This window comes from Lathyrus oleraceus, chromosome 3 (genome assembly GCF_024323335.1).
Source record: "Lathyrus oleraceus cultivar Zhongwan6 chromosome 3, CAAS_Psat_ZW6_1.0, whole genome shotgun sequence".
In the NCBI taxonomy this organism is placed as follows: Eukaryota; Viridiplantae; Streptophyta; class Magnoliopsida; order Fabales; family Fabaceae; genus Lathyrus; species Lathyrus oleraceus.
In genome coordinates this window covers 378,172,187-378,187,116 of record NC_066581.1, presented here as the reverse complement: position 1 = coordinate 378,187,116, position 14,930 = coordinate 378,172,187, and positions in this window count along the sequence as shown.

Below are 14,930 nucleotides of genomic sequence, written 5' to 3'. Positions count from 1 at the left end.
TGGTCAACAAGTGGTCCACAAGAGCTTTTACTTCAATGCATGACCTATAATCTTAGGTCACATTCATGCCAAGCTTCATTCAACATCATTTGATTAAGAGAAGTACAAGTTGGTGCATGATTTCAAAGTTGATTCAAGCATGGTTCATGTGTTTATTTCCATGCCATATCCATCCAATTTTCAAGCAATCATCAAGATTATTCAAGGTATAATTAAGTTTCCTTCATTTGGTATTCAAGTGTTCATCATTGGGCCTTTGGATGCAATAAATGGCAAGAAATCACAAGTTGGTGCATGTTTGGTTGACTTAAAATCAAGTATGGCATGTCATTTGGTCCAAACACTATAACCCTCTCATTTCTCAACATTTTTGGAACCTACTTCAAACCATATGTCACATTTGAACTCCTCTACAACTTTACTTCAAGGATCAAACATAAATGTTGCCTCTAAGTCCATAAATTTTCGGATTGGTCAAGATGCACATGTGTGCATAAAAGTAGGCCCAAAACCTGGTTGACCTAATGCCCTGTCTAGAACTTCAGGTCATGACCTCAACTTTCCATCCATGCCATTTTTAACTCAAGCTGCCTTTTGATTTTATTCTTTTTGCATTTGATTCTTCACCTTGAGGAGATCATTTGGCATAAAGAATGTCTCAAAATGCACAAGTGGATTTCATTTGTCCTAAGCTCCAACATGGCACCATGGACTCTGCTTCTGGCATAAGTTTCAGGTCATGAATTCCATGCCACTTTAAAGAACTATGATTCTTCGTGTTCTTGAGAAAAATCTCTTTACTTAGATCCAATTCATGGCTCTGATGCAAAGAGACATAAACGATGATGTGTTACGAAGCTAGCTTCATAATTGGGTGTTGCTAAAAACACGAGTTCATGATTTGTAGAAATCAAGCGGGAGGTTGAAGATGAAGCTCCCTTCTTGTGCCTTAGTGCCAAACATTTGAATCCTAGCCAATCAGACGCTTTCATGCCCTCTTTTTTAGTTTCTTGACCGTTGGCGCCCTAATTCTATTTTATTTTTATTTTATTTTATTTCATTTATTTGATCCAAAAAATTTACACAGGGTCTCTAAAAATATTTTGCATCACATACATTTTTTTTTCACTTTTTTTTAATCATTTTTTTATTTTTGGTTATTTTTATTTCATTTTATCTTTAATTTTCTTTTGAATTTTCTTTTTAAATCATTTTCAAATATTTTTGCATCTAACTTTTGAGATCCTTTCATTTGTAATATTCTTGACCTCTCATGATTCTTTTAACCATTTCTTTTATGTGTTGGTGATTGATTTGAATTTTCTCTTTATTTTCTATTTAAAATATTTAATTTGCCTTTTAATTCACTTTTGTATGTTTTTTAGTTAATTTTTTGTTTGACTTGGTTGATTAATGATTCTACATTTTAATTCATTCATAAATGGTATCTTAGGTTAATTCAATCTTCTCTAATTCAATATATTAATAGGTGATCATCTGATCATATTTTTGACACTTTGAGTTAGTGATAGATGATCCCTAAGTTGTGCCATATGTTTGGGTCCCTTGACTTGTTGATAGTGGGTCCTAAGTCAAACACTTGAACTTGTTTTCATTTTGCCTTTTGTTCTCTTCTTTCTTCTTTGAGTTTTAAATAATTATGCTTTATGCCTTGAGAGTTTTATGTTGTATCAACACTCTAACATGATGGCTACATACATTGTCTGCCTCATGATCACTAACACGTTACATCTAACCTCCTAACATTTACTTTATGAATTTACTTTATGCTCTTTATACTCATGTCATTTACATCCTTGCCTTTTACTTTTTGTTTATTTTGCTTTCTTATTTCGAAAGAACAAAAACATGATAAAATGATGGAAACCCTAAAAAACTTTAATCTGACCTTATGGACTTTGTGTTACTATCCATTGCTTGAGGAGTATTTTGGATTTTGGACCTTAAGGACTTAATGCTTTCCCTTGCTTGGAGTGGTATCTGATGCCTTGTGATCCCTCTGGGCCCTTGGATATTCAATTCAAGACTTGGATGTTTCTTTATGGCTATGTGGCTTTGTTGTTCATCTGGATCTTATGATATTCATTTGCTTCTGTGTTTTGTATCTTGTGTCTCAATCCAAAGGGAAAGGAATGCTTGTTTTGACTAATGTCAAATTCTTGCTCCATCTTGTGGTTAGTACACTTGCATACACAAAGGCTTTCTCTTGGGCTACCTTACAATGAGACCTTTTATTTCATGTCATTTACTTTTTGCTTTAGGATAGTATTTTCCTCTCCTTCCCACTTCTTTAATTTCCAAAATTTTTCTCTATTTCAAAAACTTCTTTTTTTCAAACTTCACACATTTTCTTAATAAACCTTGACTTTGTCAAGTGATCCAGAAAATATTTTTCTCAATAAATGCTAAAACACTTAAGCATACTCAAACTTTTTTCTCAAACTTCCAAAAAAGACAAACTTCATCAAACTTCTTTTTGTGCCTTTGTGCACTTTCCTTTAAGAGCCTTCTCTTTGGAAAGATTGGATATTATTCTATTCTTGTAGTGATGCAAACCACTATACTTTATAATATGCTGAGAAATGATTGACATTTTCCACTTGAATGTTGAGAATCGCTTGTGATAAAGTCCAAGTCAAAGTTCTTCATATCAAGATGATGTAAATGCTCATTTCCTCATACTTGTGGGTAGTAAGATGATTTTTTCCACTCGAATACAATAAAATGTCTTTTCAAATTAAAATCAATCAACAAACAATCCAACTTTTTTATAAACACAGATTTGCAAGTGGTACCTATGGAGTACCATAGATGTGAGGGGTGCTAATACCTCCCCCTTGCATAACCAACCCCTGTATCCAAATTTATCTTTTATTTTTACCTTTTGTGGGTTTTGTTTGACCTTTTTCCCATTCCCCTTGGAAACAACAAAGTCTGGCGGCGACTCTTGCTTTTTCAGAGTTAAGTTAATCAATAGCTTAAATCTTAAATTTTTCCCGCTGCGACACTAGGTTATTGACATTATGTTAGCTCAAATTTTCGACGCCCACTTCAAATTACCAAAATTGGAAAACATGCACATTTGGTTTCGACTAAGAAGTGATTCGACCAGTTGAGGATAGACCGGCTTAGCTAATTGGATAAAGATCAAGCTTTTAGCCAAAATTTTGGAGCAGTTCCTTAGGGGAGCGGTTAGAAAACAGTTTCGATCGGAGATTTGAAATTTAAATAAACGAGTGAAGATTACCTTCGTTAGAAACCGCTAGGATACACGTGGAAGCAAAGTGAGCGAACATATGCATGCAGGGCGCCACGTGTATCGACGTGATTGAAGAACCATCAAAGCGACTATTTCGATACAGTATAAATATAGGGTCTTAGTGTTAGAAAAGGGTGTGTCAAATTGTGTACAAAAATTTGCAAATTTACTAAGTATTCGTGTAAAGAAGAACTGTAAAACGCAGAATGTACGTCGTCTACACCATTGTTTAATCATTTCAAAGTATTATAAATTTATCTTTACTTTCTCTTCAGAAACGTCCTTCCTTGTTCTTTACTCTCAAACACTTTATTTTTTACTTCGTTATTTAAAAGTTTAAAGATCCTTAGTTCCTTTCCTTACCTTGAACTTTTACCTTATAGTCTTAAAGATTTCAGCGCTTACAAACCTTTTTGATTACTTTCAACCCTTTACAATTCCCGTCGTTTACTTCATTTTTCTTTAATAGTTCTAAATACTAATTTAAGATTTTTCTTTTATTCAAGTCACTCTTTTTGTCTTTAGTTTTATTTAATACTTTGATTTGACGTTTAGTTCGATCATTTATTAACGTTACGTTTATGAGAAATTTAGCACATGTTCTAGGATCAATCTGATCGATCCTGTGATTGACCAAATTTAGAAATTTGGAAGATCAGCGGTTGTTTACCATTTTTCAAGGTAAACAAATTGGCACGCCCAGTGGGACATGTGTTAACGTTTTGTTTGATTGCTAAGTTTTAATTGAGAAAAGAATCGTTGTATGCTTTTAAGAAGTGGTAAAATAGCCATAAACGACGAACGAAGAACAGGGAGAGAATCACAGACGGGGATGGAGAATATGAATCCGCCAGAAACTCAGAATTCTCAAAACCCATCAACTAGCAGCATAGTGCCTCCTTCTTCTTCGATAGGGGCAAACACAGGCACGACGCATGCGTCCGAAATAGTTTCGTTTATGGTGAGTTCGATGCCTACGCATTCGATCTCCCATTCTGAACCAATTCTGACTTATGTTGGACCTAGGGGACCTCCCCACACTCCTTCACCGATTAGGGACATTCCAAATAGGTCGTTGGTACCCCCTGGTTTTTCAATACCATTTAGCGGTCGAGAACAACCGTATGGAATGCCAACTTCAATGATGGCCAATCTACAAAATATGGGTTCTACTTTTTCGGAACCAACGGCTAACATAAATTCACCAGTACAAGGATCCGGGATAAATGTGGGTCGAACCAATCAGGCATTAGGTCTAAGACACCCAGTACAATTACCCACTCTTACAAATAATTCTGTGGCAGCATGGAGGCAACAGATGGACGAAAGCAACCATGAATACAATTCAGTCAAATCAACAGATGACAGCACAAGTGGCTCGAATCTCTGAGTTTCTTGGTATACCTCAGCACCAGCATCCCCTGCCCAGGGATTGGGTAAGAGAGAATCAAGAGCCCACATTTGAGGAGGACCTCACCATTAACCAGATCCCACAAAATCAAGGGGGGATAGTGGTACCTCATAGGATCTAACCACATGTACCCAGGGAACCAAGGGTGTTAATGGTAAATAGGAACCAAAATGTCGATGATATCATACGGCAAGTTCGACATGATGATGTGGCAGCGGATGATAACCTAGCAGCTATAGTCGAGATAATTATGGTTCGAAATGGGGTAAATTTTGGTCTTAGAAGACCAAATTATACATCGCCTTTGGTAGAATATGTCTTACAAATAGATGCGCCCTTGAGGACCAAAATCCCCAAATTCACCAAGTTTGTCGGGGATACTACTGAGTCTACTGTCGAACACGTTGCGAGATATCTAATTGAAGCTGGAGATATGTCAAATAACGAGAACCTTCGGATGAAATTTTCCCAAGTTCTCTTACCAAGAATGCTTTTACATGGTTCACAACTTTGCCCCAGAATTCGATCCATTCATGGAACCAGCTAGAAAGAATGTTCCATGAACAGTTCTACATGGGGCAAACGAAGAAAAGTTTGAAAGAGTTGGCTAGTGTCAGACGAAAATTCACTGAGCCAATTGGCGACTACCTGAATAGATTTCGACTACTCAAAGCCAGGTGTTTTACGCAAGTGCCAGAACATGAGTTGGTTGAAATGGCCGCTGAGGGCCTTGACTATTCAATTAGAAAGAAATTGGATACTCAATACCTAAGGGATATGGCCCAGTTGGCTGACAGAGTTCGACAGGTAGAATGTTTAAAAGAAGAAAAGGCTAGAACAAACAAAGGTAAAAGGGTAGCCTATGTCGATTTTAGGAAAGATCACGAAGATTCAGGCCATGAAGTTCCACACTTCGACGATACTGAGATCGATCTTGCTGAATTGACACAGGGGCCATCATATGCGTGCAAAGTTTTGGCCCCTTCGAACGGGAGAAACCCTGTCAAACATGAAAAGAATGACAGGTTTCCTAAGAAAACATATACCTTCGACGTTACAAATCTGAGAAAATTCTCTCATCTAACGGTTTGCAGATTACAGCTTTTTCCTCTCAAGATTTCATGATAAAATACCACATGTTTCAGATAATATTCCTCCCAAAGAAAACCCTCACTCACACGTTTTTCACCCCACCCAAACTTCCCTATAAATATATGTTTAATCATTGCCAAAGAAACACAAAAAACCTCATGGTGAAGCTTTGCCAAATTACACCCAAAACCTTAGAAAAGCTTTTTATTCCTAAACTCATTTGAGCTTGAGCTAAGCCATTCTACCCAGTAAACTCAGACAACAACAGAAGGAGCAATTTAAGACGATATCAAGAACTGACAGAAAATAGAAAGAGAAAGGATTCGAGTTACCTGATAACCTCCATAGATAGACCATTAATTTCTTTATCTTGAATGTTTTGTTGAAGTTTTGTTGTCCTCCGCATTTTTAGTTTGTAACCTTGATGAGAATAAATGAATATAAAAGGGGTTTATGGATTGTGGGGATGAGGGTTTTCATTATTATGGTCCTGATGATTGTGTGCTTACTCTATGTGATTTCTGTAATGCTTTTATTGTTGCATTTTCTTTTGTGTGCTTGCTTGTTAATCGTTGTTTATCCTTCTTTAGCCATCGATTTACTCCGTTTGAGTTTAATTTGGTTTGTTATTTTTCTTATATTTTAACTTGGATCTTGTTTTGGGTTTGGATATAAAAGAGGTTTATGCTTGTTGTTCTTTGATGTTGTTGAATTTGTATAAGATCTGGGTTGGGTCCTTAAGAACATTCATTGTGTTCTTGAGAACATTCATGGGATTCATATGGTTTGACCCCTTTTGATCTGAAATTTGGAAAGTTTGTTCGAATTTGATGTTTGGTTCAGATACGAAAGAGAGAGGAAGCGATATAAGTTGAGGTTCAGAGGGAGAGATTAAAAAACTGCTTCAATTAGTTTGGGTATTTGGCATTTTAGATGTATGTGTGATTTTTTGTTTTTTGGTGTTTTAATAAGTATTAATGACTTATTTCTGAGTTTTTGCACTACCCAAGTGTCGTACCCAAAAATTTGCCCTTCCCATTTTTTAATTTTTCATCTAACCCATAACCTGAGACCCATCTAACCTCATTCATGTCGCATGCATATTCATCATCATTCATGGTTAACATTGACTAACAAACATCATAGATTCAAGGTTTCAGGATGACAAAGCAGGTTTAGATTGGATATTTTGGTATGGCTCATCCTACGGGTTGCAACCATAATTCTTGGTCTGGAGGAATCTTGTTACTCGGCCTCCGTGCATGAACTGGGCTTCTAAACCCTAGTTCTGGGCCCGTGGTTTGAGATATTGTTGGTGGAGCTTTGTGCTTGGTTTGAAGTTCTAATCAGGGGTATTTAAGTGCCTTGTTTGGTTGACTTTTGGATTTGGAATTCAACAAAACCCTAAGCTCATGTGATTTTTCACTCTGTGTGTTGCACTTAGTCTCCTATGCTTGGTCCATTCATAACCCAAGTCCTTGGTCTCATGAAAGCCCGAAACTCAATCCATGTTCATTCAATTGGTCAATTCCATTCATTTTCATCCCTAAAATATTCTTTACATACAAAAGGGGTATAAAAAAGGTGCAATGCAATGCAAAAACTCATTTTTTGGGGTGTTTTTACTCTGTGAGTCGAATCATGACTCGGCGCAAAACCCTCGGCTCTGAACAGGTCGAATCATAGGTTGACTCAATTCTGGGAAATTTGGTTGAGTCGACTCATCCAATCCCTGCGTCGACTCATCTCTCAGTTTCATTTGAACTAGGTCACCTCGGGTCCGAACAGGTCGACTCCCAGGTCGACTCAACCATGGGAAAAACTTTATTTGAGTCGACTCATTCCTTGTTTGAGTCGACTCACATCTTGTTTTGCAGGAATTTTACACTATTGTGAGAATAGAACTTGTGGGATTGAAACTTAAACTCTCATCATTGAAGATAGCCAAAGCTTGCGATTCACGACAAGTATACACCTGCATAAACACCGAAAAAACCGTGATCATCCGACGACACTTCGAAGTTCGGTATTCCATCAAACTTCAACCACACACATTTTGAACACAATAAATCTGCAGCAAAATTCACAAACTCTTGAACCTGCACAAACCAAATCCAAAATCACAGTTTGCACAACATAACCACTGGTAACCTACAACTTCAAGTTACTCCACACCTAAATCAAATAAATTTTCACCTGCACTAACCAGTCATGAAAAACCATTTGAACACATTCCATTAAGTTAACCAATTAACTAACTTCCAACTCAGTGAGTTAACTACCTAAACTCATTGAGTTCATCCCAACTAACTCTTAAGCTAACTCTAAACTTGTCAATAACTAACTCCGAGCCACATTAATCCCAAGCCTAATCACTATAAATTTACATATTCACCTTCATTTCAGGGTCCTCACCTTTTTTGCAAGCATCACCTTTAACTTTCTGCAATCATCTTCTCCAATTCCTCTCCCTACACCAAAGCTCAAATCACCATTGGAGTAAGCTTCACATTGAAGTTTGTTATCAATTGAGCTAAACCTCTTGCACTCAATAATCATCCCTACGTTCACATGATCAACATCAACGACCACCATTCAATTCAGAATTTTTCAGAGTTGATTCTTGAAGAGAAGGAGTTCATAGTAGAAGGAGAAGATCAAAGGTTCCAAGTAGTAGATCTCTGGTTTTCTCTTCTTCATCTTCATAACTTCCAAATTTCAACAAATTCTGAGGCAATCCTCTGTCTTGTAGGTTGGTGAATGTTCATCTTTCATCTTTGCTTGTTTGCTGAATTTTTTTATACCACATTGTAGCTTGTGTAGTGGATAATCAAAACCACAAGGTTTGATGGTTTGATTCTCCTCCACCTCCATTTAATTTCAGATTTTGAGCTTAGAGTTTTTACTCAAATTTCCAGAATTTATTAATTTGTGGTTAGAATGGATGAGTGGTTAGGATAGAAGAGGTTGAGAGGAGTAAGAAATCGATGCTTTTTCTTGATTTTGGCCAGCTCCGGCGCGGTGGTGCCGGAGCTCCGGTGGTGGTTCTGTTTTGACGTGAGAAGTGGAAGATGATGTGTAGAGGTGAGAGAATGAGTGCTGATTTTTTCCACATGTCTCTTTGCAATTTCTGGAGGGGCTTAGCCATTAAGCCCAATACTCTACTTCCTACACCCTTGTTACTGAATTTTGTATTCTTTATTCAGGGCCTGCACCCCCTTGGCGCAACATGTTAATTACCATTTCAATTACCTTCAATTCTAATTTTTCTTTGTGTTGGTAATTTCACTAATTATCTTGTTAGCATTTTAATTAGGCCTAATTAGGCTTTAGACTTTAATTATAATTAATTGGAGTTTTGTATATTTTTCTAATTAGACTTTGATTAAGTTTGTGTTCATGATTGGATACTTTTTGTGAATAGACCAGTTTACCCTTTAGGGGTAATGTAGCGATAAATTCATGATCATCAAGCTATTGACAAGCTAGAGATCAAATAACAAGAGTCGCCGCCCCGTTTTTATTGTTTCCAAAGGAAAAGGGATAAAGTACGAACAAAACACAAAAAGTAAGAAGTTTTCAAATCAAAACTAATGAAATGTCAGAGATTATAAGTAAGGGGGTTGGTTACACAGAGGGAAGATGTTAGCATCCAAAGTGTCCTAGGTACTCCTAGGGAGCCCTTTTTGTGTGCATATGTACTTGGTATAAAGTGATGTTTACAAATAAACAGAATGGGGGGATGAGAAAAGAATTCATTAATTATGTTTTTTGTGTTTGACAAGACCTTTGGTCTTGTGCCTACGTACCAACATAAAAATGAGGGATCAAAACCTCGTAGTTCGTGATACAAATTTCAAAATGGATACATTGCTTTTAACAAAAATTAAGTTTGAAAGGCACAAAGGCCTAAAATGGTTTGAATGAGTTAGTTATTTTTGGCTTTTTGAAAATTTAGGTCAAGTATAGTTAAGTTTATTTACAAGTTTGATTTAAGAAAATAAGTTTGAAAATGCAATGGCATAAGGCCAAAGTTTCTATCTTTTTGCAAAGTGGTCAAAGTTTAGAACAAAAGTAGTTCACACAAAGAAGATTTTGAAAAATGGAGGGAGAGATTTTGAAATTAAATAAATGGGGAGAAGATGAAGAGACTACCCTATGTACAAAAATTAAAAGTTTAGAGTTGAAAAGATCTGACCAAATGGGTAGCAATCCAATAGACAAGAATGTCAATAGAAACCCATAATTCCCTTGGACTTTTAGAATTAAACAACACAATGCACAATTATATTATCTTGAAGAGCAAGGCATCAAATAAAGATGGCCACATCCAAGCTTATCCATTCCATGATCTTCTCCAAAATAGCCCATGTAACAGATGAATTCCACAAGTCACAGGTTCAAAATAACAGCTTCACAATGATCATGTTGCAATTGAACTAAGAAGGATCTTGAATGATGTATTAGATGAAGTTTCAAATTGCAAGCACTTGGTTTCTCAATAAGTTGGCATTGGCCAAGTCCTTTAGCATAGGAAGGTTGCCTAGATTCTAAGTCCATTTGTCCAAGATCAAGCCAACAGTCCACTCAAAAGTTTTTTAGCTTTTGTGTTGTTATTATGCACATTAATGGTCAAAGACCACACAAACAAACAAAGTAAAAACAAAATATATGACACAATATGGTCCAAGTTGACAAAGTGAAAATTGCATTAACATAAACAATTAGAATGATATGAACAATGGCAAATGAATAAAATCTAGAATTAAATGGAATTAAAGTAAAGGACTTGAAATTAAAAGTTAGTAGTTAATAGGTTAGAAGTTAGTATTGCTTTGCTTTTGCTTTTTAGTTGAAGTCAGTCTTTGGAGAACACTCAACCCACTTATCACAAGCATGGATCCTTGAACCAAGACATCTTCCAAAGGAAGGGAAAAAGGCCAAGTTTCCACACAATACCATGAAAGAGGGGAGACTTAAAATCTCACTAACAAGAATGCTTATGCCTTTTATGTCAAAAATTTAGCGCTATGTTAAGCAATCGTAATTGGACTTATGTAGAAGTCACAAATATTTGAGGTCGGACAATACAATTTTGGTGTTAATGCATGTTAGAGACATAGTATAATGGACTATGCTCATGAAACGTAATGCACAAAAAAAAAGGATATGCAAAAGGTGTGGCCTGATCTCATTCATACTCATGTTAATTTTTCAATCAACTAACGTTAGGACTTTGAGATATCATAGGTCAAATGGAATGAATGAATGAAGAAGGGGAATAAGATGAAGTGGGAGGGGAATGTATTAAAACACAAATTGGTCAAAGGAGGACTTTTACCAAATTAATATCATCCATTCATTTTGGGAGATGGAATGTACATTCCATCCATCCCCTAAATCCAATGATATTAAGTTGACAAAGTCAAATCAACCTTGACCAAGGCCCAACAATAAGAGTCAAACATAAACAAGTCATCATAATTGGTCAACAAATTTATTTGGCATTTATTAAAATTAAAAATACTAAAATAGTGCATTTAAATTAAATATGGTTTGTCCAATTCCTAAAATCTCATCAAAACACCAAAGAAATGTCAATGAGATTTATCATAGGTCAAACAAGGTCAAACGACCTTGGAGAAAAAATTCATAATTTTTGGACATTTAAAAATATTTTTAAACAATTAAAAACAAATGAAAAATCAATTAATTCATGAAAAATCCTAATAATGATCCAAAAAATAATTTTAATTCAGAATATGAAAGAGGAAAATATTTGAATTTTTTTGGTGAAAGTCCCATATTTTTGGGTCAATATAAATTTAATATGAATTATTGAAAATAAAGCAATTAAAATGAAAATTAAAATATCAGAAAAAACGTGGACCACTTGATCTCCCTCATTAATTGAGGTGGCAAATCAAGTGGATCAAAACACGCATTCCACCGTGCACCTAAGTCAGCGCGCTACACAATTGGTATTCAGAAGGAATGCTCAGGATTAGATCATTTCAAAAGGATCCTATGGCTCAATACCATCCAGCACACCACCGGCGGCCAAGGACCGGTTGTGTTCTCCGGTGAACCTCGTCGGACTGGTTCAGTCATAACCATCACCAAAATTAAAAACAAGGACATGATTTCAAAGTAAAAATGGCACTGAGTTCGAATCTAGCCTCAATTCACTCTAACTCCAAGTATATTGAGAGATACATGGAGTTGAAATTTGAGGTACATGGACTGAGTTGCTTCGATTTGGCCTCAAAGCAACTCAATCTTCTTACCTACATTGGTAGGACTTCAGACAACCAAAGAATCAATAGAATTGAGCAAGAATTAGAGAGAATCGAAGAGATCAAAATTTCTGGAAAATACCTTCAATGGAGGTCTGGATTCAACTGATCTTGCTCTTGCTCGTGCTTGATCTCACTCCAAATGCTTGCAGAAGAAGGATTAAATGCTCAAAAGGTTATGGATCCCTGGAGTTTTGAATTTGAAAACAGTGGAAATTCAAACTCAAATTCAAGTGAATTTCTCAGGATTATGCTTTGCAATGTGAGGGTTAGAGGTAGGGGATCAAAGTTGGCGCGAATGTGTGTGTAATGTTGAGCATATGAGGCTCTATTTATAGCTGAATCCATTTCTTTTAGCACACTTGAAATCCACTTTCCAAATTTGGTATTGATGATGCATGGATGTGTGGGCGCGCAAAGGCCCATAAAATCATTCCCCTAAGTCCACAAATGAGTCTGAGATGATCTGAATTCAGCTTGGATTGCAAGGCAAGTGTTCATGAAGATTTGAAATTTGATTCTTGCCAAGTGATGACACCATGTTCATGCCATGCCAGCCTATGCATTCCTTGTCCAAAATGAATGAATTTGAGCTCTTTGGAAAGGTGAGATCAAGAGGAATAACTTTCATTTTCAACACTTTTCCATTTGGAGTTTGTAACTTGATAAAATTTGAGGTGGAAGTTTGGAAATATTTGACATATCAAAACATTTCTAAGTGTCAAGCCATATGTCTCGATATTCCATCTTACTTAACTTTTTATATGAGATTCAAATGAGAAACGTGTCTTCATAAATGTTGTAGGTATTTCAAAGACCTTCAAAATGGTCATCAATTTCATGTCATTTGGATTCGAAATGATAGATTTATGCATTTTTGAAGTTTGGAAAAATCACTTGATCAATGGTATAGGTCAAAAGTGACCTATAATGTAACCTCATATCACATGCTCAAAAAAGTTGAATTAGCTCCCACTCCAAACATCAAAGTTTAAGTAGACACAATTAATTTGATTGTGAAACTTGGAAATATTTCATATCATAAAAATTGATCAAGTTATGACCTTGGGAAGTTGACTTTCAAATTAGGGTTTAGACAAAATGACATATAATGTTTCAACATAGAAAATGATTTTCCAAGCGAAACTAGCTCTAGGTCTCAACATGAAAGTTGTTTGGAATATTATTTAGAGTAAGTTTTCTCTTGGAATCATTTTCATATGGTGAAAATTGTAGGAGATAGGGTCTAGGGAGACCCAGTTTTGATTAGATGAATTCATCTGGCCAACCACCATCAACCAACTTGTTAACTTCCAATTCTCTTGACTTTCTTGGTTCATGGTAGATCATATATGCATAAGATGATGAGTTTTTAAGTGTCCCTTTAGAAATTTGATCAATTGGTGAGATAGCTTGTTGGAGAAGTTACTCAAGATACCCAGTCAAATTAGGGTTTCAAAGGCAAATCACCCTCAAACTCTTGAAGAAAACTTGATCAATGTAACATGTAAAGAACATTGGGACTCATATATGATGCTTGTAACCATCCTTGGATCAATCCATGGTTGTGCTCTTTGTTCATGAGGGTCTCAAGTCCTAGATGTGAACTTGATGAATCAATGGGACCATGCCTTTCCTACAAAAGAGTTAGGCAAATAAAAAGACATATTTTTGATATTTTGGTTAGTGAAATGATAAAATACAAGTATGATACAATCACAAAGTGCTTGGTGATCTCTCCAAGAATAAACCCAATGAAGGAGGGGTAAGGAGGATGCCAAGGTATGATCCCAATGTTAATGCTTATGATGAAATTTCATGAGGGATCTTAGGGTCAAAATTGGGGTCTTACAGCTGCCCCTATTTAAGGACATTCTAACTAAGGAGGTGAAGATTAAAATCTTTGGCTCGACTCAGTAGAATGAGCTTAAATAACAACATAGAGAAACAAATTTTTGTCCCTAAGAGACCTCATGATGCATATGACATGAATGCAAAAGTTAATGCTCTGTGGGGAAATATTGCCACAAAGTAAAAAGAAATCAGAGAGACCGAAAATCTGCAGGAACATAATGAATTCCGTAAGGAAAACTCATTGGGGAGACAGAGACTCTGGGGGGTAAAAGGGGTTATGCGTTGGCCAGGCTACGACTTAAAAACTGTCGGGGGACTCGAGGAGTTCCATATAAAATGGAAAGACTCGGCCAGGGAATAACAACATCTGCAGGGAATACGAGTAGATGAGAATAACACTGAAGTACTCGACTTATGCATGGGAAAAGCAATTTCACTAAGGAAATGCGCACTCAACTCAACTGGGGAAGATAAACTTCAACACAGGAGGAGCAGAAATCTATTATCCACTATCGGTTACTGGGTAAGGAGATAATAAAGATATGACAGAGAGAATATTCGTCATCGGTTAGGATGAAAATATCAAGGATGACTCACTGAGGATCGCCAGGAGGGAGTATTCACTACCGGTTACTGGGTAAGAATAGCCTTGCTGGGAAAAATTATAGAAAATAGGATTTACAACTACCAGTTACTGGGCAGAAGACCAAGGGTGAGAGTATCCGTTATCGGTTACGATGAACATATCAAGGATAAACTCGATAGGGAAGAAAATTCGTCATCGGTTTGGATGAACATATCAAGGATATACTTGCTTGGAAATGTCAAGGAGGATACCCGTCATCGGTTAGGATGAACATATCAAGGATATACCAACTGAACAGAAAGGGATTACATCTATCGACTGCTAGATAGGAGACCATCGGAGAAAAAATCCGTCACCGGTTAGGATGAACATATCAAGGATAGACTCTGCGAGGAGGAAAATAGGATTTAC